Consider the following 27,926-nt stretch of genomic DNA (forward strand, 5'->3'; position numbering starts at 1 on the left):
TCTTAGGGCTTGAAGGGGATAACTAGGCTATAACTACATTATTGAATAATCTCATGGTGGTTTCTGGAATGGATTAGGCTGTTTTTAACGGTTGGGTTAATTATTGAATGATAGAAATGGCTGCATTGCATGTTTATTACTACAGTTTAGCGTGTTTATGAAAGAAAAGGTGACTTTTTGTAAGGCTTGGAACGGATTAGGCTATTTACATGTAAAACGCGACTCAGGATACGAAACCGTATCCTGAACGGATTACTTTCGTATCCTGAGGCATCACTGTATTATGTGGTGGTGGCTAAGATTAGCTACAATTGAAACAGATTTATATGTTTTGGTCTTGGTGTATTGAGAGTAATATGCTTTAGAATCGATGTGTGTGGTAGAGCTATCTCTCTCTCTCTCTTTTTTATTATTTTCTGGCTGTTGTCTGTGAGCACCAAAAGGCTGTAAAGTATTGGTGAATAGAAGGAACACTTGTCGCAAATACAATTTATCACAGCCACTAACCCTTTTACCCCCAAAGGACGTACTGGTACGTTTCACAAAAGCCATCCCTTTACCCCCATGGACGTACCGGTACGTCCTTGCAAAAAAATGCTATAAAAATTTTTTTTTTCATATTTTTTGAGAATTTTTTGAGAAAATTCAGGCATTTTCCAAGAGAATGAGACCAACCTGACCTATCTATGACAAAAATTAAGGCTGTTAGAGCAATTTAAAAAAAATATACTGCAAAATGTGCTAGGAAAAAAATAACCCGTAGGGGTTAAGGGTTGGAAATTTCCAAATACCCCGGGGGTAAAAGGGTTAATCTTACTGCAATCAACACCTCGGCAGTTATCCAGGGCAGAAAGGCTTTAGAAAAGGAAAAAAAACACCTTGTAATGATGAATCCATCAGAAATTCTGTGGTAAGTCAGATAACACAATATGTCCCGTAAGTGTTCTTGCTATTACTGCACCTTGCGTTTTAGGGGGCATTCATAAAAGTTCTAAGCAGTGTCTACTTACCCCATAGCTGCATGTGCATTTTATATATATATATATATATATATACAGACGCTCCCCAACTTACGAACGAGTTACGTTCCGAACGATCGTTCGTAAGTTCAAACTGTTCGTAAGTTGCTTCAGTGCCATATTTTGTATTATAATTTATGTTTAAGGCATATACAGTACTGTATAAGTATATTGAAGGTTTATATAAGTATGTTTAAGTATGTTTAAGGCTTGTATAAGTAACCTGTATTGGTTTGTACTGAAAAAAACATTTAATAAAATGGAGAGAATACGTACAGTACTGTACTACGTATGTTAGAGAGAGAGAGAGAGAGAGAGAGAGAGAGAGAGAGAGAGAGAGAGAGAGAGAGAGAGAGAGGTTAGTTTACTGAATTGTTTTATTTCAATTTTGACCGACGGAATCATTCTTTGTAGAGTATACGTCACGTATCTTGTGACGTCATGTATTTGGCGGAAGAGCGCTGACAAACCGAATGATTTCCTTTCATTATGTTGCCGAGTAATCTTATTACAGAATTCTCATAATCGAAACACCGAGTAACGATATCAAGTGTTTTAGTGGTCTGTATCATTAGTTATGAGATTAGTAGCCTACAACTTACCGTAAAGTTAAGAAAAAAAAAAGTCTGATGTTATATTTCTTCTGGCGGAAGGCGAGAGGCAAATCAAGTGATTTTCTTCCGATCCGTTACTATTCCCATAATCGAAACATCGAATAAGGATATAAAGAATTTTTTAATATTTTCAAAGAAATATGAAGACTTAACTGCATTAAAAATCAAAATACGGAGAGAGAGAGAGAGAGAGAGAGAGAGAGAGAGAGAGAGAGAGAGAGAGAGAGAGAGAGAGAGAGGTGGGGGGTTGCGTATTCCGTTTATAACTAATAATAAGGTCTATCAACGAACTGTATGGAAAATGTGATACCCTATAATATATTAGCGCTGTTGTAATATTCACTATGAAGAGATTTCGAATATCAAGAAAATTATATAAATCAGTGTTATTCGTACTATATGTGCGCATAATCGTAATACTGCAGCGTCACCTTGAGATCAGCTGATCTCCCAACCAAAAGTAAATCAAAAGTAATTGTTGATTATTGAAATGCTCAAGAAATTAAAAAAAAAAATATGAACGTGCTTTAATAAACCACATTAAACACAATAATGTCTAATGAAATATGAAGGCTTAATATTGAACGAAAAATTGAATACTGTATGAAGCTTTAGAATTAACTACCCGTATGCGATTGACAGAGCGAGCACACACACACACACACACACACACAGAAAGAGCTACAATGATTTCGCATGATACCTAATAATAAGAACTGTAGGGAAACTGATTTTCTGTAACATATTGGCGCTGATGTAATATTCATCTTGAAGATATTTCTAATATGTTAAGAAATAAAAAAAAAATGCCAAAAGTCTGATGACGTTATATTTCTTCTGACGGAAGGCGAGAGGCAAATCAAGTGGTTTTCTTCCGATCCGTTACTATTCCCTTAATTGAAACATCGAATAAGGATATAAAATTTTTTTTAATAATTTTCAAAGAAATGTGAAGATTTAACTGCATTAAAAATCAAAATACGGAGAGAGAGAGAGAGAGAGAGAGAGAGAGAGAGAGAGAGAGAGAGAGAGAGAGAGAGAGAGAGAGAGAGATTTAACTTGAAATGAAATCTACGGATGTTTACGAACATGTTTGGACTTCCTTCAATTTGTGTTCGTATGTACCGTTGTTCGTAACTCGAATGTTCGTAAGTAGGGGAGCATCTGTATATATATATATATATATATATATATATATATATATATATATATATATATATACACATATATATATAGATAGATAGATACATTAAGTATAAATAGATAAAAGAAATGTGTATGTATGTATGTTGTGAAAATCATAGCCATATCATGCTCTGCTGATTTTATGAAAAAATATTTTCCTTTAAGAAGCCAGGTTTACGTGTAAATTCTTCCCTTGCCTTTAGTGTCCATGCAAGAGTACTGCACTCACCACTCCGAAATGTTTTGATCACCTTGTGGTTACGAGTGATCAGTTACGGAGCATTGCAAAGTCTGTGAAGCATATATTTTTGGACTATGAAACTTCTCATATGGAATCATATAATACTTCCTAGGCATTTCTATATATCAGACGTCCTGGTTAGCCTACGCCTAAAACGAGTTAGAGTTATACCAAAGATAGATATTTTGGCAAGTGACTCTTGGGTCTGAAGACTAGATATATGATAGGTTACATGAATTTAATTACACTCGCATTAGGAAATTTAAGGACAGGTTTTTTTTTAGCTGTAGTTTTGGGTGTAGTCCATAAATTGAGTGCTTACAAGTAAAAAAATTGGACAATTTTGAGATATTTACAAATTTGGCGTTTTCGTCCTTCAAGCTTTTTCGTATTTTTTAATAATAATTATTTTCCTTTACTCATTAATCATGAAACTAAATACTTTTTAAGAGTAAAAGGGTACAATAATTCCGAACATGCAAAGAAAAAAATGATATCCTTGATGGTTTTTGAGTAAATGCAATAGTTACATTTTCCTCTTGGAAAGTTTGAGTAAATTAACGATAAGAGATTGGATGAAGTTGAAGTAATCATAGTCATTATCACTGTTATCTGAATCTTGTCTGATTCCTCATTGCCATTGTCATTGTCGTATTGGTCTACTTCCAGAGAATCGGAGTCAGGATGCCAGATAACTCGTAATCAATCAGTCCAGAGAATCTGTCAGTTGAAATCCTTCAAACCAATTTGACACTCTCTTACCACTGAGCTCTTTCCATCCATGGTTTAAGGGTGATGACTTGGCAGGCTTAAATTTATTTTCAATTTTCCACATCTTTGCAAATAACTTGACTTGCTCAATGTGTCAGATAGGAGCTGCTTTGGAAGGAGGCGTTGGTTTAGTCTCAAACATTTTACTTTTCCCAGAGGCCGCGCATCATCTCTGGGCATTAACTTTGTTTTAATTAATGGGGGGGGGGGGTTGCTTTTTTGACATGTGCAGTAATTGCCTTTTCCATAAATTACACATACTGTACATATTGTTCCAGTGAAGCTTTGGAACTTTCTAACTCTACTAGTGCCGGAAGGGATTGAAGTTATATCAAAGCAATTGCAGTGCAGAATGTGCCATTTATTTCACTAAGCTCCTTGACCCTGCTTCTGATGTTAACAAAGCGTCAATTATTGCTGTGAGCATGTCTCATTTCTAGGAAAATTTTTCTGTTTGCAGGTCCACATTGCTGTAGTAAAGAATGAGAGTGATCATTATATCTGTATCATCACAGCTCATTGTCACTCGCAAAGGCGTACTACTCCCATAAAGCTGAAAGATGTGAAATGCCATCCTTGTGTCAGCTTCGCTGTGATCTCAGTCATATAAAAGACAGTCCTGTCGTGTCAAACCGTTATTACTGTCTACAGAAAATTCATAGCATTTTCTTTTATAAGCTACAATTACTTTCTTGGTCCCAAGTACGTCGGCATAATCATCTAACTGCCACTCATTGAACAAGAAAGGAAGGAAAGTATCTTTGAACTGTGATGAGGATAGGCACTTTGTAAAAGCTTTAGACTTTTTTGGCTAGTACCAGCGATGCTGATAACTGTGTCAGTGTCTCCCCAAATTTGATGCCCTGGATCTTTGATTTTGCTTCGAGTATAGTCATTACACACAAAGTGCACTTCGTTGCTTGTAGCTTTACAAGTCATAACTACGAGAGCTTTGGCAATTCCACTGTAAGTAGAAGGAAAGTTTTGAATCATTCTGATCAAGAATATTCAAATCACTTGCCATGTTCAACGGTTCAATATCTGTTGTTGCCAATGACTCAAGATGTTTAGCCAATTTGGACTTGCTGGTTTTAATCATTGTTCCATCTACATTGCAGTGACTAAGGGGAACTACTGACAGTGGATGAGAGAACTTTTCTTAACCCTTTCACCCCCAAAGGACGTACTGGTACGTTTCACAAAACCCATCCCTTTACCCCCATGGACGTACCGGTACGTCCTTGCAAAAAAAAGCTATAAAATTTTTTTTTTCATATTTTTGATAATTTTTTGAAAAAATTCAGGCATTTTCCAAGAGATTGAGACCAACCTGACCTCTCTATGACAAAAATCAAGCCTGTTAGAGCAATTTAAAAAAAATATACTGCAAAATGTGCTGGGAAAAAAATAACCCCTTGGGGGTTAAGGGTTGGAAATTTCCAAAGAGCCTGGGGGTAAAAGGGTTAAGTCTAGGTTTTTTTGGCAGGATAAGTAAAGAAGACTGCGAAACATGTCTCGTGAACATATCAGCTCTTATCACTTTTTTATCATTTGTTGACAGAAGACTTTGCGGCATTGCTAGCAAAGTTTCTAAATTTCCCTCTCTTGCTGGGCTTCTCAAATTGTGCTGGATCTTCTATCACTTCATCAAGGAACTCCTTTTGTCATTCAAAACCTTTCTGATTGTGAGGCTGGTTTTCCAGAAGATAAGTTGATCAGATAGCGATTGCTTTACTCAACCTTTTGAAATGGATTCATGGTCGAACCTCCCTTGTATACATCGTCTTCAGCAGATGACAATGCATCAAGCCTTTCGCAGCGTTCATTCATGTTATTATTTTTTGCCCACTACACTAGTTCTTCCAGTGGTTGCATTTCATCCTAATTCAACACCTCAACTGTTATAGTGGCATCAGCTGGTTAATCTGAGATATTTTATGTTGTTTCTTAGAATGAGGACAGCAGCTTTGATGTTCTGTTTTGAGTAGTCTTTGTTAGCAGAAATAACTAGCCCCTTTTTCTTTGTCTGCATTATTAGACCCTAAGTGCCTTTGAGCATGGATATTTGATTCCTTCTTTGTAGCAATATAAGATACTTTTTTATTAGGTTTGTGTTAAAACTTCTATCTTCATGAACTGCACAAGCCTAGTGAATGCATTGCCTCTATTCACGTGATAATGACCCTGCTTTAGTTTCAAGGTCATTTTGTGGAAATGTATGGCAACATTTATGATAGTTTGGATCCCGGGCAGTTAAATCAGCTGATACATAATCCTTCTTGAAGTCCGAGTCATTGGATATCTCTACATATCGCTTCACCATTGTTTGAAATGATTCAGTAACAACTGTTATCAAGTGTTTGAATGGAGCACTAAGTTTCCGTCCTACTTTGATTCTTCCTTTCTTGTTGCAGAAGCTACATCTCTCCATGATAGCTAGTAGTTGATTTGGTCCTAACAGAAACTGCAACATATGAAAAGAGGGGACACAATTGTTTAACTGCTCATTATGTCTTAATCTTAACCCTTTTACCCCCAAAGGACGTACTGGTACGTTTCACAAAAGCCATCCCTTTACCCCCATGGACGTACCGGTACGTCCTTGCAAAAAAATGCTATAAAAATTAGTTTTTCATATTTTTTGATAATTTATTTGAGAAAATTCAGGCATTTTCCAAGAGAATGAGACCAACCTGACCTCTCTATGACAAAAATTAAGGCTGTTAGAGCAATTTAAATAAAATATACTGCAAAATGTGCTTGGAAAAAAATAACCCCCTGGGGGTTAAGGGTGGGAAATTTCCAAATACCCCGGGGGTAAAAGGGTTAAGCATAATTGCTATATGTTTTACTAATAACATGTTTCTCAGGTCTTTAGACTGGATAGATTGAATCTCAGGTTTTTAGACTAGATAGATTGAATCTCAGGTCTTTAGACTAGATAGATTGAATCTCAGGTTTTTAGACTAGATAGATTGAATCTCAGGTCTTTAGACTAGATAGATTGAATCTCAGGTCTTTAGACTAGATAGATTGAATCTCAGGTCTTTAGACTAGATAGATTGAATCTCAGGTCTTTAGACTAGATAGATTGAATCTCAGGTTTTTAGACTGTAGACACAAGACAGGTCAATTCAGGTAGATGCAATTTTAATGATGGTGTTATATGCTTTTACTGATAGCATTGACTCTTTGGTCTTAAGACTGTAGATACACTGGCTTGCATTTTAAGACTGTAGATACAACACAGATCAATTCTAGGAGATGCAGTACAGTGATGCCTCAGGATACGAAAGTAATCCGTTCAGGATACGGTTTCGTATCCTGATTTTTTCGTATCCTGAGTCGCGTTTTACATGTAAATAGCCTAATCCGTTCCAAGCCTCACAAAAAGTCACCTTTTCTTTCATAAACACGCTAAACTGTAGTAATAAACATGCAATGCAGCCATTTCTATCATTCAATAACTAACCCAACCGTTAAAAACAGCCTAATCCATTCCAGAAACCACCATGAGATTATTCAATAATGTAGTTATAGCCTAGTTATCCCCTCCAAGCCCTAAGAAAACGGTCCATTTTCTTTAATACTGTATAAAAGTTACGGTACTGTATGTTAAGCATTTGTATCAGTGAAGGTGTATTGTTACCTGTACACCTAAATTAAGGGTTGATACCCTGAAAAAAAAAAGGTACTGTACTCTCGGCGACGAGTTGGGATCTCGTAAGCTTTTCGTATCCTGAAATTTTTTTCGTATACTGGGGCATAAAAATCTTTGTATCGCTTTTCGTATCCTGAATTTTTCGTAAGCAGAAACTTTCGTATCCAGAGGTATCACTGTATTAAGCATAATTGGGTTTGATGTTTTATTAGAGAGTTAGGGGGTCCTTTGACTGGCCAGACAGTACCATATTGGATCCTTCTCTCTGGTTACGGTTCTTTCCCTTTGCCTACACAGACACCGAACAGTCTGGCCTATTCTTTACAGATTCTCCTCTGTCCTCATACACCTGACAACACTGAGATTACTAAACAATTCTTCTTCACCCAAGGGGTTAACTACGGCAATGTAATTGTTTAGTGGCTACTTTCCTCTTGGTAAGGGTAGAAGAGACTCTTTAGCTATGGTAAGCAGCTCTTCTAGGAGAAGGACACTCCAAAATCAAACCATTGTTCTCTAGTCTTGGGTAGTGCTATAGCCTCTGTACCATGGCCTTCCACTGTCTTGGGTTAGAGTTCTCTTGCTTGAGGGTACACTCAGGCACACTATTGTATCTAGTTTCTCTTTCTCTTGTTTTGTTGAAGTTTTTATTGTTTATATAGGAAATATTTATTTAAATGTTGTTACTATTCTTAAAATATTTTATTTTTCCTTGTTTCCTTTCCTCACTGAGCTATTTTCCCTGTTGGGGCCCCTGGGCTTATAGCATCCTGCTTTTCCAACTAGGGTTGTAGCTTAGCATTTAATAATAATAATAATAATTGACTCTTAGTCTTAAGACTGTAGATCGATTGACTCTCAGGCCGCAATGCTGTTAATATATAGACTCTTAGGTCTTCAGACTGTAGATATATTGACTTAGGTCTTAAGACTGTAGATACAAGACAGGCCAATTCAAGGAGATGCCGTATCAAGCATAATGGTGTTCCTATGTTTTCCTAACAGCATTGACTTTATATCCTTTCACTGAAAATGCATGGTACGGGTTGTCGATATTATTTGCCTCCAAATATTATTATTTTCCGGCGCAAATACAAGCCATTCACTATTTATAGGGGTACATACATACATATACCTAGGCATTTCTCCCAATTTTGGGGGGTAGCCGACATCAAACAAAAAAACGGAAAAGGGGACCTCTCTTCTCTACGTTCCTCCCAGCCTGACAGGCAACTCAACCGAGTTCGGCTGGTACTGCTAGGGTGCCACAGCCCACCCCACCCTCCCCCGTTATCCACCACAGATGAAGATTCATAACACTGAATCCCCTACTGCTGCTACCTCCGCGGTCATCCAAGGCACCGAAGGAAGCCACAGGGGTATTACTATAAATAGCTCCAGGTTTGTGTGCTAGGAAAAATACAAATTATCTCAAAATTTGTTATTTTATGTCTGATCTATTCTATAAGGAGTAGGATTAGGTTCATCTATCTTGGTATTAAAATAACCTATTCTTTCTCAGGTCTGTGGCAGTGACAAAGAGGTCAAATACTCCATATTCATCTCACCCTACCCAGAAGTTACTATTTCTTCCTGGTCTTTGGAATTTGTCATATTGATGAATGGTAAGGTGGTGTTTCCACTCATTTTTGTACAATCATGAAATTTACAGATACATACGGTGTATATGCATGTTCATCTGTAAATAGGGAAAGCAATATAGTTAACCCTTTTACCCCCAAAGGACGTACTGGTACGTTTCACAAAAGCCATCCCTTTACCTCCATGGACGTACCGGTACGTCCTTGCAAAAAAATGTTATAAATTTTTTTGAGAAAATTAAGGCATTTTCCAAGAGAATGAGACCAACCTGACCTCTCTATGACAAAAATTAAGGCTGTTAGAGCAATTTAAAAAATATATACTGCAAAATTTGCTGGGAAAAAAATAACCCCTTGGGGGTTAAGGGTTGGAAATTTCCAAATACCCCGGGGGTAAAAGGGTTAAAGAAAGTGACCATCGTAAAGCTTATTAAATGCTTAAGGTAGTGTTGGCTAGTTTGTGGCAGAGTACATTCAAAGCTTTAATGAAGTCACTCTAATTTATTTGCCCATTTTATTTTTCATTTTTTTAAATGCAGTTTTCTCTTTAGATTTCCTGGATCTGTAATGAAGGCTAATGAGAGGCAAAAGATCTTCAAACTTTAATGATATCATTTTATTTTATTCCTTGGACAGGTGTTGATGTTTAGAAATCTGCGCCAAGAAATTGTTAACATGAGAACGGTGAAAGATTTTCATTTCCTGCGGAAGATTCTTATAAACATCTCAATAATTGCTGTTGAAAAATTAGGTTGAGATCGTAATAGGTCGTGGCTAATAATTACTGGCAATTTAAAATGAAAAAGGGAGAGATTCGTCAGATACTCACGGCACTGCTGAAAATGCAGTTTATTTCAAACCAGAAGTTCTAGCTTGATCTGTGACAAAAATTTTCGATAAAGAATGAGTTCTATAAAGGACCACGTTTGACAGGTGACGGACCATCTGTGAATCCTTGAAGAAGCTACACCAAGTGAAAACTTGTTTTCTAAGTGCTTTGATAATGTGGATTTGACAATTAACTGAATGTACTGTGTGATATTCTAAATACTGTGGAATATATATGACAAATAAATCTTATAGGTCCTCCAGGACACACGGTTTCCATGTGTGACAGGACCAGGAAAACAGTGTGCGAATCGAAAGAGAAACTACGGAGTGGGCTCATGCTGGTTTCAAGAACTGTGAGAATTGCTGTTAATATTTGACCTGATAATCTAACTAACACAAATGTGAACAAGTTTTGAAGAGCATATTTAACAAATTAGTAAACTCATACCGAATACTTATGAATTTTAGCCTGCACTAGAGGAAGGAAGAAACTCATGGTGTATTTGTTTTCTGAGAATATTGAAAATATGAAGCAAGTGAAAATTCAAGAAACTAGTACTTTGCTACACCACAATTACGAATCTCAAATCATTAGAACATAAAAACTTCTGGTAGAAGGAATTTTGACCACAAACTGCCTGGCCATTCAATAAGATCAGGCTGTACGAGTTTGACAAAAGGAACTTCTGTTGGGCCGATATGAACATTCTTCCGAAAATTCAATCCAAAATTCAATGGTGAGTGCTGTAATCTTAAGAAAATTTGAATCGTATTCCAACCCCTTGGATTATATTCATGTAAGATAATTTTGTGATTTAATTAATTGATTATGCAAATTCCTTGTTAGTGCTAAATGTATAATGAATTTCAGACCATTGTTTAATGTACCGAGCAAATTTTTTTGTATTTTTTATATAAAAGTTTTAATTCCATAGTTTTCTTAGAAGTATCAAATCAAACGGTATTAACCCTTTTACCCCCAGGCTATTTGGAACTTTCCAACCCTTTAAACCCTACGGGTTATTTTTTTTTTCAAGCACATTTTGCAGTATATTTTTTTTTAAATTGCTCTAACAGCCTTAATTTTTGTCATAGAGAGGTCAGGTTGGTCTTGTTCTTTGGAAAATGCCTGAAGTTTCTCAAAAAGTTATCAAAAATATGTAAAAAAAAAAATTTAAATAGCAGTTTTTTGCAAGGCTGTACCGGTACGTCCATGGGGGTAAAGGGATGAGTTTTGTGAAACGTACCAGTACGTCCTTTGGGGGTAAAAGGGTTAAGCTAATAAAAGGTATATCCATGTTTGCTGTATTCCCTGGATTTTTGGTTCTATTTCAAGTTATTTATTAACTTTTGTTAAAGAAATTTAATGTGGTATGCATGATGGAACAGTGTTATAATTTTATCAAGAACAGTTGATTAAAACTAGATAACAGATACAAGTTTTAATACTATATTTGATATAAGTTTTAACGATAAATTTTCATACAAAAAACTATTGCTAGTCGATTTGGTGTTCACTCAATTTGAAACTGTACTGAGCCCTAACAAATGACATTCCATGCTACTATGCTAGCATTTACTCAACAGCTATTAGTCTAGCATTTTCTACATTGCTTTTACTTGATAGTTTTATTTGTTATTCCCCATTTTCTTTTTACTGCTTAGAAGAGTTTCAAGTTTGATAATCCAGTATTTAAGATTGGCTTTCTATATATAACTTTTATTTGCAGGTTTGTTACCACAGAAGGAAACGTTTGAAATTCGGAGAAGAACAGTCATGCTGTTAGGATACCATCCACCCCATGCGACACTGAAATATGGAATCTATTGGTAATATGAAAAAGTTACCTGCTGGGGCTACATTGGTCATAAGTGACTTGCTCTCACTGTCGGATGAAAGGATGTCTTCAGGAGACTGAAAACTGATGATCTGTTGAGGTAATAAATCCTCGAAAATGATGGATGTATGAAAACCGCTTGATGTATAGGAGAATCGTGTTATCTGGAAATGATCGTCGAAGACCTCAACTTAGTAAACAGAAGACTGTGTAAATGTTAAATCGAGAAAAATGATATAAATCAGTGACAGAGTTGATAGAGGTCTTTAGATATATCAGTTTAAAGTGTGATTTGTTATGCTCCCGAGAGCAGTGTCCTCATGTTAGAATGGAACGAACTTAGATGACGAGTTTTCAATAAATTCCTGTTAAAATTCAGGTCTTAAGATTGGAGAACATTTTTTGTTCGTCGTAGTTTACAGTGTTTCTCGGACAAGTGCTAATTAATTTAGTTTTCTCCAAAAAATTATTAACGTGGGAACGGTGAAGTTTACGTCAGTTTTTGATGATCTGTTGGAATGACATCAATTACCTAAAATAGTGATTGTAAGCAGTTGTTAAAACTGGATCCATGTGACTTTGTTAATAATACAGTAGTGCATTTAATATTAGACAAGGAATTTTCATCTCTCCAGTGCAAAATTTTTATAACTTGTTGATAAAGCAGGTTAAGATAATAGGTACAGTAATTGCTAACCATTAACAGTAATTTAGACAGTAATTGAAAGGTCACAGACTAGTGAAAACTACCTTATGGTGTCTACTGAAAATGTAATTTGATTGAACCTAGAAAATGGTATAGCCTACTACAGAAAAAGTAAAGATCTTTACTTTAAGGGCTTCTTTTCGGTTCCTATACAGCAGGGGAACCCTACTCTACAAGACAACTTCACAGTCAGTTTATCGTGTCCGTTCGAAAGCATTCAACGTTTCACGCTGCATATTGCTCGTTTATTGTCAAATCCACACTATCAAAGCACTTAGAGAACAAGAAAGTCTTCCGTTGAAACCTTAATATCTTCAGTCTTTCGAATGTCTATTGGGAGTTTATTGTATAATCTCGAGGCCGTATATTTAAAAGAATGGAGCCTACAGTAGACATATATCTATGTTCCGATAATTTGAAACGTTTGTTTGTGGAAGCTACTGTACATCAAGTGAAAATTGTGTAACAAAACTCAAACATTACAGTACAGTGTGGGCTCTTAGACATTCGGGCCTAGGTATGGAAATCTGAACTGATAATCTTCCTCTAACATCAAAACACGTAAGTGTCTTAAGAAAAGCGTAGATAGTACTCTTGAAACAGCCTGTAGGCCTACCAGAAGGAAAAAAATATGCTGGAGTCTGTGTTCTCTCAGGGATAATTTAAAACATCAAGCAAGTGAAGATCTAAAAAAAATGTTATGTTACATCGCAGCTAAGAACAGAAAATACTTAGACCTACAAAAACATTTTTTGATAAGAGGAATTTTGATCACAATTACATCATAGATATACGAAGACACTTCCCTCAATTTTGTGGGGTAGCCAACATCAAACAAATGATAAAAAGGGGACCTTTCCTCTCTAAGTTCCTCCCAGCCTGACGAGGGACTCAACCTGAACATTTTTGATAAGAAGACTTAAGAACTAAGAAGATATGAAATTAGATATTTGAGATGATGCCACAAGGGAGAGTATGGCAAATGGACCTACATGTGGACAGATATTACGACCCGCAAAATTCATCGTGGATGCCATCAAAATCTATCAATGGTGAGTGTCCTAATATTACAAGTTCTTAATCCAATATCAGCTCCTCAGGAGATTATATTCAGATTGGACAAACAATGTGTGGTGTTCATTCTTTGAATATGCAAATCCTTAATGTTAGCATTGAAATAATGAATTGCAACCCAAATTCAATGTAGAGCACAAGTCCTGAAATTCTAAAAGGAAATATTTCTATTCATAAAAGTCACTTATTGTACGATTGACAATTAATTTAGGTGTCGTGTTCAAAGTACATTTTTGGGGTTTAGTAAATACGCATTGATAAAGTGTTCTGGCCATTACACAAATAAGAAATTTCTTCCTAGCATTTTGGTTTTGGTATTATCATGAAGTGTACAAAATGTAATGAACTCTGGACTTTTTAGTGTTAAACCCACTCACTTTTGAAATAGCAAATTTCTATGAACATTGGACTAACTTGCAGAAGATGCATTATGGTTTTAACATCAAAATCCCTTTTGTATTTTCCTGTGCCTCACAAAGCCCTGTTGTATCTCTTGTTCCTCTTATAGACTTGATAAAGCCTTTTCTCTTGTATTCCAGAAACCTGATCTAAGCTTTTTAAGTTCACGATATCCATTTGCTCCTTTTTTTTTAAGTTTCTTGATTTGTCAATCACTATTTTTTAATTTTTTTTATTTAGGGTTTTAGAGATTCTTCAGAGACCACAGCATACAAGAAGTCGGATTTGTTTTCTCTACAAATCAAATCATTTAGATATATTCCCTTACATATACACAAAGTTGTAGATATGTAAGAAAATATCCAGAGCATTGCTGTTTTATTAGCAAGTCAAATGAACGAAAGTACACAATCATTATTGTTGTGGTAGCTTATTGGAAACTTCCCTGCCTGTCAGTTTGTTGGACTGGCGTTCGAGATCCCCTCAAACTCAGTAATTTCTGTTAGTGTACAACCTTACCGGCACTACTTGTGAGCTAGATATGTTGGCTTGCAGGGAGCCTATAGATCTACCGGTTGAATCATCATCAACCATGGCTGGGCATCCGTGGTCCTAGCTTGGATGGAGAGGGCTCTAACGGTGGTCATGGCTTTAGTTGCTGATCATATGTATACATAGTCATTCTCTATGATATTTTCCAGTCCCTTGCCTCGGCTATTCATGAACGACCTTTAAATTCTACAGGAGAGATAGAAATTAAAGTTAACCCTTTTACCCCCAAAGGACGTACTGGTACGTTTCACAAAACTCATCCCTTTACCCCCATGGACGTACCGGTACGTCCTTGCAAAAAAATGCTATAAAAATTTTTTTTTTTCATATTTTTGATAATTTTTTGAAAAAATTCAGGCATTTTCCAAGAGAATGAGACCAACCTGACCTCTCTATGATAAAAATTAAGGCTGTTAGAGCAATTTAAAAAAAATATACTGCAAAATGTGCTGGGAAAAAAATAACCCCTTGGGGGTTAAGGGTTGAAAATTTCCAGAGCCTGGGGGTAAAAGGGTTAACATATTGATTCAATTGGTAGTGAAAACTTAAGTTAGGACACCAGCAACAAGGTTTACAAATAATTGGCCTTTATTTAAAAACAAACATTAATAGATTAAATATTCATTACGATCCCAATTAACGACTTGAAATACATTAATCCTCACTGTATCCCATCTTCAAAGTGGTGAGTGGAGTGTACAACGAAGGTAAATCACTCATTTGCAGAAATTACTCCCCAATGCAACAAGGGGATTAAAGCTTTCAAAGGAATCCCCCAACAAGGGGATTAAAGCTTTCAAAGGAATCCCCGAAGCTGGAGCCATTTTGTGGAGGATTAATTTTATCTTATTTGCTTTAGTTTTGTACGATATTGTTGGCCAGTGGCATTAGGCTACAAGGACTGTTGCCAGTGTGAATTAAGAGTTTTCTCTTGTTTTGGCATTGTTTTACCTTTTTTTGCTGGGTTACTGAATATGATTGGTGTTTCAGTGTTAAGTAATTTATTTTAGTCTTAATTGTGCTTTTGGTACTGTGTGGGGACTGACGGTGTTGGGTATATTAAAAGGAAATTGTTTTCCGATTATTGGCGAGTTCTCGATACCCTCACGCACCGATATATACAGTATATTTTTGTGTGTTGTTATTTTTGTCTGTGTCAGATTTATGATCCTCAAGTTTCTTGAGCGTTAAAGATTCAGTTAGCTGCTTGCTAGGCCTGTCCTAACCTATTGCTGAATATATTGTCAGCACCTCAGTCGTTTGGTCCACGGCTCCTTATTCAACATACTCAGTGCAGCCCTAAGAGAGTTTAATTCCTAGGGGTTCCCCCATCCGCCAACCGGGGGACGCGTCTGGTAGGAGTTTTCTCTCCCCCGGAGTCAGATTTATGATATGTGAGTTTTTTTTTGTTTAATAAGTAAGTAATATAGTTTTAAGGTTATGTTTTATTTTACTGTTCCCTTCGTGCAATAGTCCAGTTGACGTAAAAGTAAGGGGAAAGTTTGTGTCGTGGGATAATTTGTCTGTCAGAGTGATCAAAGGTGTGGGGATTTGTTTTTGACAAAATCTCGCCACATAAATTTGGCGCCCGAACAGGGACTGTCGAGGTGGGATTGAAACTGGACTGTTGGACAAGGGTAAAATAGGTTTAGTAATTAGACTTGAAATAATAATGGTATCGAAATGGAGGAAATGGAAGAACAGTTACAGGTTTTAAAGGAGGAATTGCGGTTGTCTAATGAGCAAGATGAGAGGTTGTTGCTGGAGAATGTGAGGTTAAGTTGTGAGAATGAGGAGATGCAAAGGAAACTAAGGGAACTTCAGGGAATTGTAGAGAGAGTGGAAGAGGGTGTTGAGATGAGGATGCGAGAAAATGAGGAACGAATGGAGAAGCGAATGGAAGCTATGATGGGGCAAGTACTGGCTATGATGAAAACTCATGGGTGAAGGTGCAGTCGGAGGAGTGGCTTCTTCTTCGGGTAACGGGTTGATGGTGGAAGAGAACGATAGGGTAAGTGATAATGGGGAAGGTAATGATAGTGATATTGAAAGTAAAGGGACTAGACATAGTAAGATTGGACCGAAGGGTGATAGGAAGAATGAGAAGAAAGGTAAAGATAATGTGAAGAAAGGTCAAGGTGTGAGTGAGGATGATCATGAATGGGTGAAGGTGATAACTTAGAAAAAGGGTAAGAAGGGAATTGTTAAAGATAGGACTTTGAGTGTAGAATTAGATTCATTGTATTCAAATGAGGAAGAAGGCAACAAGAAGAGAGTAGCCAGTGAAAGGTGTGAAAGGTTTAATGAATATAGCAGTAGGGATGTATATGACTTATTTAGGGAATATGAAAGGTTTTGTCAGGCTAAGTATGGGGATAGTAAGAGAGTTTGGGCTAGGGAGTTGGGAGAATTTTTGTCAGGATATTTGTTGACGATGTATTGGGGGGATAATGAGTGTAGGATATGTTGAGTATGAAAGTGTAAAGAAGAGAATAATTGAACAGGTAAAACGTATGAAGGGTAGTGTTAGGTATAAGCGTAAAAATGATTTTGATGAAGCACGAATGAATGGGTGAATCAATCTTGATGTATGTATGTCGGTTTGAAACTTTAGCTAGAGAGAAGTATGGGGATGAAGGAATAAATGAAAATAAGGAACTAATGAAGAAGTTTTTGGGTACAGTACTAGAGAGAGTGTGTGTGAGTTTATTAATTTGAAACGGAGGAGAAAATGAGGTGGACTAAAGAGAGATTGACTTGGGATGATATTTTAGAGATAGAGGAATACGAGTTGGATAGGTGTATGAAAGAAAGTAAATCTGTGAGTGTAAGAACTGGATTGGAGGAAGTGTGCCAGAATTTGGTAGTTTTAGAGATGCTGTTATGAGAGGGCCAATGAGGGTAGCTGAGAGTGTAGTAGATAGAAATGTTAGGGCGAGTAATGTAGGAATACCCATTCCGAGAAATGAAGGGTTTAGACAGGAAAATCAAGTTTGGAGAGATAGAAGTGCTAGTCCGCAGCAAGTTAGGTTAGGTAGTGGTATCCGTGAAGAGAAGTGTTATAGGTGTGGGAAGGTAGGACATAAAAAGAACGAGTGTAGATGGGTATTAGGAGCATGGTTCGGGTGTGGAGAGACAGGGCATTGTATTAGCGACTGTAAGAAAGAGAAAGTGGTTAAGTGTTATCGGTGTGGTACGACTGGGGATGTAGCAAGTGGATGTAGGAGTAATCGTACAAATGTGATTTGCGGTAATTGTGGTAAGGATGGTCATTATGCGAGGATGTCGCTGGAGCAGCGTGCTAAGTGTACTGAATGTGGGGTGAATGGGCATGTAGCAAGGGTTTGTAGGAAGACCAGATTTAGTCAGCCAGGATGTTTAGGAAACTAGTTAATCAGAGGGTTCAGCTGGGTGAGTCCTCGTGTGTATGGGGAGTGAATGTGATGCATGTTCGTGAGGGTTTATTGCATGAAGATGTGATGGGGGAATGAGCACAAGATTGCATGAGTGGGAAAATGATTTTTAATGGGGTAGAGTTGGTTGGTTTGATTGATACTAGGTGTGGTGTCAATTTAATGTTTAGGAATGCATATGATAAGGTAAAAGAGGTTGGTGAGTTTAAGGGATGTAAGGGTGAAGTGAAATGCATTGGTAATTTGCGTATGCCTGTGCAAGGCAAGTTGCGGGAAAATGTTATGATTGGGGGGCTGATGATGGAGGATAATGATTTTTACGTGGTCGAGGGAGCGAATGAGAAATATGACGTACTGCTTGGGTATAAATTTCTGAAAAAAATGTGGTATGATTGTACTGTACATCCAAGTGTGAATATGATAGAAATAAAGGGTAAGGGTAATATTTGTGAGGAATTTTATTTAAAAGAAGACGGCAGAGTGAGTACGAAGGTGTGGAGGGGAGTGCCATTGATAGCAAAGGAAAGTGTAAAGTTATCGGGTAAGAAAGGTGAGGTTATTAGCGTAAAAGTTGTCTGGCCGAGAAGTCTGGGAATTTCCAATAGTTACAAATATGAATTTGTAGTGGAAGGTATGGAAGCAGGTAATTTGGTGAAAACTAGCGCGTATATATATGATGGTGTCATGAATATGCAGGAACCTCAGGGTATGTAAGTTTGTTGTCGAGTGATAGGAGGAAGAGAGTACGTGGTATACGTGAGGGCGATTGCATGGGATGTATGTATACGCTGGTCGATGTAGAGGATGAAAGATATGTTAAGGCGAGACAGGTAATGGCTGGTAAGGTAAGGAACGATGACGATTGGGATTACGATACGTTGAAAGAAAGAATCAAGTTAGATGAGAGTATAAGTGAGGTCGAAAGGGAACGATTGCTTAAGATGTTATGGGATAAGCGGAGAGTTATGAGTCTCGGTGACGATGATTGTGGGGGGTCAGACCTGCCAGAATTTAAAATAGTTCTCAGTGATGATACCCTCATATATCAGCATCCCAGGCATTTTTCTCCGCCTATTGCCAAGGAGATAGAGGAGCAGTGTCAGGAATTAGAGTGTATGGGTATAATAGAAAGGAGTGAGAGTGCCTGGAATAGCCCTATTGTCTCTGTACAAAGCCTGATGGAAGTTTACGCATGTGTATTGATTATAGGAAGGTGAGTGAAGTGACTGTTAAAGAACGTTTTCCAATGAATGTGGTGTCTGATTGTGTTTATAAAATGCATGGAATGAAAGTTTTTACTAAATTAGATTTGGTGCGGAGCTATTACCAGATGCCTCTGGCAGAAGGGAGCAGGCCCATTACGGCATTTTCGAGTAGTAATTGTCACCATCAGTTTAGAAGATTAAGTTTTGGCTTTGCTAATGCGCCTGCTGCCTTCCAAAGGGCAATGAATGTTGTTTTTGGCTGGGTTCGATCGACTGAAGGTGACTTTTTATAGATGATATTCTGATTGTGAGCGAGACTGTTGAGGAACATATGCAGTTGATTGAGGAAGGGTTGAGGCGATTAATTGAAGTTGATGTGAAAATTAAGCTTGAGAAGTGTACGTGGTTGGCCAGGGAGGTGAGATTTCTTGGGCATGTAGTGGGTGAATCTGGTATAAGGAAGAGTGACAAGTTTGTGAATAAGGTGCGAGAATTTCCACGTCCCCAGACTTTGCGTGAGTTCCGAGGTTTTCTTGGTTTGGTTGAGTTTGGTTGCAAGTTTGTTAAAGATTGTTTAGGTATAGGGAAGCCTTTGAATGAATGGACGGGTAAAAGGAATAGTACGAAGTTAAAATGGGATGATCAGATGATAGAAGCATTTGAAAGGTTGAAGGATGAGGCCATAAAAGACGTCACTTTGGCATTTCCAGACTATAGTGAAAATGCGAATATGCTAGAGTTGTGTACGAATGTGAGTGGGGTTAGTATGGGTGGTTGTTTGGTTCAAATGCAGAGTAAATGGAGAAGAGGAATTGAGAGTAATAGCGTATGTTAGTAAAGCATTTAATAAAGCTGAGCGGAAGTATTCGACGATTGACAGGGAATTGGCTGCAATACGATTTTGTGTGAAAGCATTGAAAGTATTTTTGCATGGTGTAAAATTCATTGTGCGTACTGACCATCAGCCCCTAGTGTATATGATTAGGTAAGAGTGTGAATGCAAGGGTTGGTAGGACAATAGAGGCCTTGAGTGAATTTGATTTTAGGTTAGAATATGTACCGGGAAATAAAAATGTGATAGCAGATGCAATGTCGAGGATGGAAGATAAAGAGAGTAATCAGAATTCTGAAAGGTTGCCTGAAGGTTTAATGGCGCTCGAACAGGGACTGGCCAGATAGTATTACATTGAATCCCTCTTTGGTTCCGGCCCCATTTTGCCTTATGCATATACACCGAATAGTCTGGCCTATTCTTTATAAATTCTCCTATTTAGTCATACACCTGACAATGTTAAGATAAACGAAAAACTCTTTACTCAATGGGTTAACTACTGCACCGTAATTGTTCAATGGCTACTGCCCACTTGTTAAGGATAAAAGACACACTTTAGCTATGGTAAGTAGCTCATTTAGGAGGAGGACACTAAAAAATCAATCCATTATTCTCTAATCTTGGGTAGTGCCATAATCTCTGTACCATGGTCTTTCACTGTTTTGGTTTAGAGTTCTCATGTTTGAGGTTATACTTGGCCATACACTTCTATTTGTTTACTTATTTCCTTTTCTCACTGAGGTGTTTTCCCAGTTGGAGTTCTTTGTTTATGTCATCCTACTTTTCTATTAGATTCGCGAGTAAGTTCTAGACGAATTAGATGCCCAGGTGTCAGCACGAAGAAACTCGCTGAGGGCTGGGATGTCCGTGAAGATCATATCTCCGGCGTACACATGTCAAAGGAAATACTATAAAGTCCAAGGAGCCATCCCCACCCCCTTGCCACTTGACCCTGGGGTGTCTGCTCTAGCGCATGGTGTACCAGCAAATTAATTGTCCTCCCAATCTATTGTCTTTGCAGTCTCTGACGCTTAGAATGTGAAGTGCGTGGCTATGGCGACCTTTGAGGCAGTTTCCTGGGTGGATGGACCACTGGTCGGGCACTGTTGGTTTCCTCGCCAACACAGAAGAGCTCACACACCCTAACAAGCATGATACTTTAAAGAACATTGTCCTCATCGGAGATATGGCATTGGAGTTCATCGCTCATCAAGGTGCTAACCAGTAACTAACTGGCTCCTAAAGAGATTTGATGGTGTGGCCTCCAAATTCCGGTGACAGATTCTCTGCATGCATGGAGTGTTACAACTAAGAAACACTTCCATCAATGGTCACTCCATGTTCCCAACAGAATTTGTTTAGACAGTACCCGAAAAGTGGAGGGGACTCCCTTCTCCACCATGCTGTATCTTTTAGGTAGCCACAGGTCTTGCCCATCTCTGGCCAACAAAAATTGTCACCTATAGCAAAACAAGCGTATAAGGGGATGTCGAAAGACGATTCTCGCTCAGTACAGTCCACCTCCAGGCAGGGAACACAGCAGCAGGTGCCCATTTAAAATAGACAGTGCCGAGGGCACGGTCAACGAAGAGGAAAAAGGTAAGGATGACGCAGGCACCTGGGCGTGGCCAATCCTCCCACAGCAGCACAGGTGAGGTGATGCCTACAGCTCAGAAGTTGGAGGTGGTTACATCATGGAGCTGAATAATGGGCGGTGGATGTATCGCGCTTCAGATAACATGTACCGTTCATCAGCTCTCCCCCTACTGTGATTCCTCCATTGACGATGTTATTTTCCTTTCGTCAGGGGTCAACGAAGGACCTCTCTCTTCGGTGGAAGTTCAGACCATAGTAAATTAGGGTTCTTTCCAGGAGGTCATCAATGGGTCCCCAGGCTTCTTCAGTTGACTCTTTCGTGTCAAAAAGGCATCTGGAGGCTGAAGACCTCTTGAGAGTTAAATGAGTTAGTTGTGTAAACTCGATTCAAAATGGGGACAGCAGTCATGGTCAGACAGGTAATCAGATCATTAAACTTTATGGTGACAATAGACCTGAAGGATGTGTACTTCCAGATCCTAGAACAGCCCACCTCAAGGAAGTACCTCTGCTTCGTCATAGCGAACAAGGTGTATCAGTTCAGGGTGCCATGTTTTGTTCTTTCAGTGGCAATGGCACCACAAGTTTTCACCTGACTGTTCTCTCTGGTATTGGCCTTGGCTCATGCCAACAGAATCGGTCTATTACGTTATCTAAACGATTGGTTCTCTTGCCCAGACAAAGACTTATATATATAGGGAGGGTAATAAAGATTGACTCTGTAAATTGAGAGAGGTCAGTTCTCTTTCCCAGACAACGACTGATTATATAGGAAGGGAAATAATTTTGACTCTGTAAATCAAGAGAAGTCAGTTCTCTTGGCCAGACAAAGACTGATATATCTAGGAAGGGAAATGAACATGATCCTCAGGAGAGTTATCTCATCACAGGATCGTCTGGTTTTCCTGAGGAAGGTGCCCCTCTCTCTCCTTCAACAATCTCAGCTGCTGGCACATCGGTGGCAGAGCCTCCTTGCATCCTTGAAATGCCTCATTACGAAAGGACATCTCCGGATGTGTTCCATTCAGTGGCAACTGAAGAACTACCAGTCTCAAGGCAGTTACTCTCCCGGGAAACAGGTTCTGATAGGGGAAGAGCCGAAAAGAAACGTGGAGTGGTGGTTAGGCAAGACCAATCTCCTAATGGATTCAGCTCTCCTCTCACCCTCTCCAGAACTAGACTGTTCATGATGCATTAAAGGAAAGGTGGAGAGCATTCCTCTTGCAACATCTGTTGTTAGGACAGTAGTGAGACAAAGATTGTTGGTGCCACATAATGTTACAGCTCAAGGCAGCCCTGTTGGTCTTGCAACACTTTTGACCTTTCATGACTGGTGACTTAATGGTGTTGATGAGTGATAACACCACAGTGGTGGCTTACAGAAACAAATGAGGAGGTACTGTTTCACTGCAGCTCTGCCAGTTAGGAGTGGAAATTTTGGAATGGGCTGGGGACATGGCTATCACCTTGTCGGCCCACTTCATTCCAAGCAAAATGAACATTCTAGCTGACAAGTTGATCAAGAGGATGCAAATAGTTTGATCCAAGTGGTCTTTGCATCCTCAGGTAGCGAACGAGATTATGACTATGTAAGGTTCATCAACATTAGATTTAGCAAGGGTTGGGGGGGTGGGGGGGGGTGGCAGTGCTTCCCAGCTGCCAACTGGTAACTACTGATCAGTTCTTTACACCATGTTATGAATTTTAACAGCCATGTACTACAGTTTCTTGGTTATCTCTCTAATATAAAGGACTCAGGTTTGTACAGTTAGAAAAAATACAAATTACTTTCAAAGTTGTCGATTATTTCTTACTTTTTAACAAGAAAGAAATGGCAAATTTGAAAGTAATTATAATAGTACAGAAAGTCCTCAACCTAAAAACTTAGTAGGCTCCAAGTTGAATTATATGTAAGTTGAATTTTGTCAAATTTTGGCCTGGGGTAGACTTCACCCATTTCACATGCCTATAATTTTCTGCGGAAAAGTCAACAAAGTCCCATTTCATATGGCAAATACCGCCTTTCTTACTGCAATAAATTATATATTGTTTTATTTCAGTACAGTACTTCATTATGAGTTTTTGACTCGATATCTGAATTTCAGTTAGATTTGTCGTCTTATATCCCAATGTTTATAAGTTCAGGACCTGTATCTACCTTGTAATCCCAATTTTATTATGATTATATTAAGTTTCTGCAAAAGAGGAGGGTTGCAATTTGAGTTAGTTACAGTTAGCATTCCTGGTACACCTCGCTCTGAGTAGGTGGCCGTTTTCTCAACATTACTGAGAGGAGAGTGTGTGTGTGTGTGTGTGTAGCACCGCCGACCACTAATGTCACCAATCCCTACACTATTCGTTGGTTACTTGACTACAGTAAGGGAATGACACGGTGCACTTTCTCAGAGTGTGGTGTGCCAAGAATTCCTATATCCAACTATACCTACATTGAAATGCCATTGATCACAAAATAATATTAAGAGCGTCTGTCCTATCTTGTGAGTCTTGTAGTACAGTAATTGGAGGTAAGATTTTTGATGTTTGAAGCCTGGTCAACCCCATTGTTCTGATTTTAGAATATTTTTAAGCCAATGGATTTTAGGTTATAATGACTTAAATTTCTTTTTCATTCCAGAAAATTATTGCCTTTTTTCCAAGACAAATCTTGAAGTTCTGTGATGAAAGTTCCTAAGGAAGATACTTTGTGAATTCTTAAGGAGATGATCCATGCTCAGCACTGATAAGGTAGGTTTTCATTAATAACTGTTGAAGATTATTCGTTAAGGGAAGTGTTTTAGTTAGGTAATTACATTTCAATTAAAAGGAGTCATAAGTACAGGCATAGAAATGAAATACAGGTACAGTATTGTATATTAATGAGGTCTTGAAATCTAATGTGAAATGTAAGGTTGTCAGTTATTATTGCCAGTAGTTTGTCAAATATTCTAGAAATTTGTGTATTCATGTGTGCAGAGTAACTTGTAATTGCACGAATAGAATGACTTAGGGAAGTAGAATTTATTAATATTCATAACATTGATGTGCATGTGCATGAGTGTTGTAATTCAGGGGTATTAGTTTGTTGAGTGTGGTGGGAAAAGTGTATGGTAGAGTACTGATAAATAGGATTAATGATAAAACAGAGAATGCAATCTTAGAAGTACAGGGTGGTTTTAGAAGATGTAGGGGTTGTATGAATCAGATTTTTACAGTTAGGCAGATATGCGAGAAATATTTAGCAAAAGGTAAGGAGGTTTATGTTGCGTTTATGGATCTGGTAGTAAAGCATGTGTTAGGATAGAAAATGAAGTGAGCGATTGGTTTCCTGTAAGAGTGGGGCTGAGACAGGGATGTGTGATGTCGCCGTGGTTGTTTAACTTGTATGTTGATGGAGTAGTGAAAGAGGTGAATGCTCGAGTACTTGGACGAGGATTGAAACTGGTAGAATAGAGTGACCATGAATGGGAGGTAAATCAGTTGTTAGCGGATGATACTGTACTGGTTGCAGATGCTGAAGAGAAGCTTGGCCGATTAGTGACAGAGTTTGGAAGGGTGTGTGAGAGAAGGAAGCTGAGAGTTAATGTGGGTAAGAGTAAGGTTATGAGATGAACGAGAAGGAAGGATGGTGGGAGGTTGAATGTCATGTTGGATGGAGAGTTACTTGAGGAGGTGGATCAGTTTAAGTACTTGGGGTCTGTTGCAGCAAATTGTGGAGTGGAAGCAGATGTATGTCAGAGAGTGAATGAAGGATGCAAAGTGTTGGGGGCAGTTGAGGGAGTAGTGAAAAGTAGAGGGTTGGTCATGAATGTAAAGAGAGTTCTGTATGAGAAGGTGATTGTACCAACTGTGATGCATGGCTCGGGGAATGAAAGCGACGGAGAGACAGAAATTGAATGTGTTTGAGATGAAATGTCTAAGGAGTATGGCTGGTGTATCTCGAGTAGATAGGGTTAGGAACGAAGTAGTGAAGGTGAGAATGGGTGTAAGAAATGAGTTAGCAGCTAGAGTGGATATGAATGTGTTGAGGTGGTTTGCCCATGTTGAGAGGATGGAAAATTGCTGTGTAAGAAATGAGTTAGCCGCTAGAGTGGATATGAATGTGTTGAGGTGGTTTGGCCATGTTGAGAGGATGGAAAATTGCTGTCTGCTAAAGGAGGTGATGAATGCAAGAGTTGATGGGAGAAGTACAAGAGGAAGGCCAAGGTTTTGGGTGGATGGATGGAGTGAAGGAAGCTCTGGGTGATAGGAGGATAGATGTGAGAGAGGCAAGAGAGCGTGCTAGAAATAGGAATGAATGGCGAGCGATTGTGACGCAGTTCCGGTAGGCTCTGCTGCTTCCTCCAGTGCCTTGGAAGACTGCAGAGGTAGCAGCAGTAGGGGATTCAGCTTTATGAAGCTTCATCTGTCGTGGATAATGGAGGAGAGTGGGCTGTGGCACCCCTAACACTACCAGCCGAACTTGGTTGAGTCCCTTGTCTGGCTGGGAGGAACGTAGAGAGGAGAGGTCGCCTTTTTTGTTTCATTTGTTTGATGTCGGCTACCCCCCAAAATTGGGGGAAGGGCCTTGGTGTATGTATGTATGATAACATTGAAGTAGAGATAAATATAATAACCAGGAAATGGGAAATCCTTAGTCTTTGTAAGACTGTCCTTATGATATTTTACCAATAAGTCTGATATTTAACAAGTACAGAGATAAAGTAAGTGAGGGTAGTAAGCAGCTTGTTATCTGAAAATGACACCTAATTTGGGGAGTATTATCATCATTATTACTAGCTACGCTACAACCCTTGTTGGAAAAGCATGATGCTATAAGCCCAATGGCTCCAACTGGAAAAAAATAGCTCAGTGAAGGAAAGGAAACTAAGGAAATAAACTACATGAGAAGAAATAACAATCAAAATAAAGTATTTTAAGATCATTAACAACATTAAATTAGATCTATCATTTGTAAACTATAAAAACTTCATAAAAACAAAAGAAACAAGATGGAATAGTGTGTAGCATGCCTGAGTGTACACTCAAGCAAGAGAACTCTAATTTAGGTCTGGTATAATATTTTACTAAATGTGAGAATTTTTTAAATATTCCGGTAAAATTCATAACCAGGTTCATGCAATAATAATAATAATAATAATAATAATAATAATGATAATAATAATAATAACTTGATCACAGACACTAGTATATGATAATGTAATACTAAAAAAAATAACCTTCGACTAGAAAATTTTGCATCATTCTCCAATTCAACATTTTTCATAACATTTAAAAACTATATATAAATAATTTAAGAAAATCATTCTTTATTAATCACTGCAGACATAAAAAATCAAAACCTTTTACCTCTTTATACGAGGCTTCTAATCTTATGCTTGAGGTCTGGTTAGTGGTTATGGCTACTTATCTTTGTCATAATACCTGGTAATACATGACACAATTAACTTGTTTCTTTACTCCACAGAGAATCGTTTGAGGAAAAAACTGCAGTGGAAAAAGTGGTGATAAGAAAATTACAATTTATATCTCAAGATCACAAGAAAATTTGGAAGATTCCGCAAAATAGAAGAATGCGTCAAGAAAAAAATCGAACATTGTCTCTAGCAAATTTTGTTTTTCTAAAATGTCAGTTTTTATGTGCATTTTAGATCATAATAGGGGATCCTCCTGTGTTATTGCTAGCAGGATTACTATAGAATTAAGATTTAAGCAGCTTTCTAGTATTAATTTATTAGAGCCATAAACTTATGGGATAAAATAGTTCATTAAGCTTCAATAGACTTGATAAACATAACATCTAGTATCAGCCAGTCTTAAGTACTGTATCAAGATACTTTTATCCAAATTAGTTTGCTAGATATCAGGTATATTGGCCATTTGAAGATGCATAACTATTCAAAAGTGATATGTGGAATTAGGTAATATAGTTCATTCAGTGTTAGTTTTAAGCTGTAGAAAATCAGAAGCTATCTGATGTAGATTCAATGTTTATGCAATTATCACTAGCAAATTTTTTAGACCAATAAGGTAACTTACATAATTGACGGTAACTTTTGTGCAGTTCACGTACATAATAATACGTTTTGTAATAGTTACGGAGAATAGTTTTAATTTTTTGCAAAAATTTCTTTGCGAAGGTTAGGGATAATAGTGTGACATAGAACCAGTCAGGCCAAAGTTAAGTTGCCTAGCTAAGTATTGGCAAAATGAATGATAATTGCAAATAGTTTTACGTTTTCATATAGTTGAACTAGATTTGAAATGATAGGTATTTTTAGTTGGGGCATTCACGGCAAATAATCAGTTATGGCAACGCTTTGAATAATTTTGAGCTGCTTCATTTGTAATGGGCCTTGTCAAAATTCAGTTTGATACAAGCGACACATCA

General features: G+C 37.9%; 2 long non-coding RNA genes across 3 annotated transcripts in view; both read left to right on the plus strand.

Moving 5' to 3' along the window:
- LOC137637152 (uncharacterized) overlaps positions 1-9,110 on the plus strand; it is a 55,528-nt gene extending 46,418 nt beyond the window's left edge. For both annotated transcript variants that reach the window (XR_011043418.1, XR_011043419.1), the window contains one exon: positions 9,014-9,110. This is a non-coding gene — a long non-coding RNA (uncharacterized lncRNA). The remainder of the gene's footprint in view (positions 1-9,013) is intronic.
- A 623-nt stretch (positions 9,111-9,733) lies between these two features.
- On the plus strand, positions 9,734-27,171 carry LOC137637156 (uncharacterized). Its single transcript, XR_011043425.1, has 4 exons — positions 9,734-10,660; positions 11,654-13,519; positions 24,174-24,283; positions 27,003-27,171. It is a non-coding gene; the product is annotated as an uncharacterized lncRNA (long non-coding RNA).
- The last annotated feature ends 755 nt before the right edge of the window (positions 27,172-27,926 follow it).

Source organism: Palaemon carinicauda, unplaced genomic scaffold (assembly GCF_036898095.1).
Source record: "Palaemon carinicauda isolate YSFRI2023 unplaced genomic scaffold, ASM3689809v2 scaffold56, whole genome shotgun sequence".
NCBI classification, from domain to species: Eukaryota; Metazoa; Arthropoda; class Malacostraca; order Decapoda; family Palaemonidae; genus Palaemon; species Palaemon carinicauda.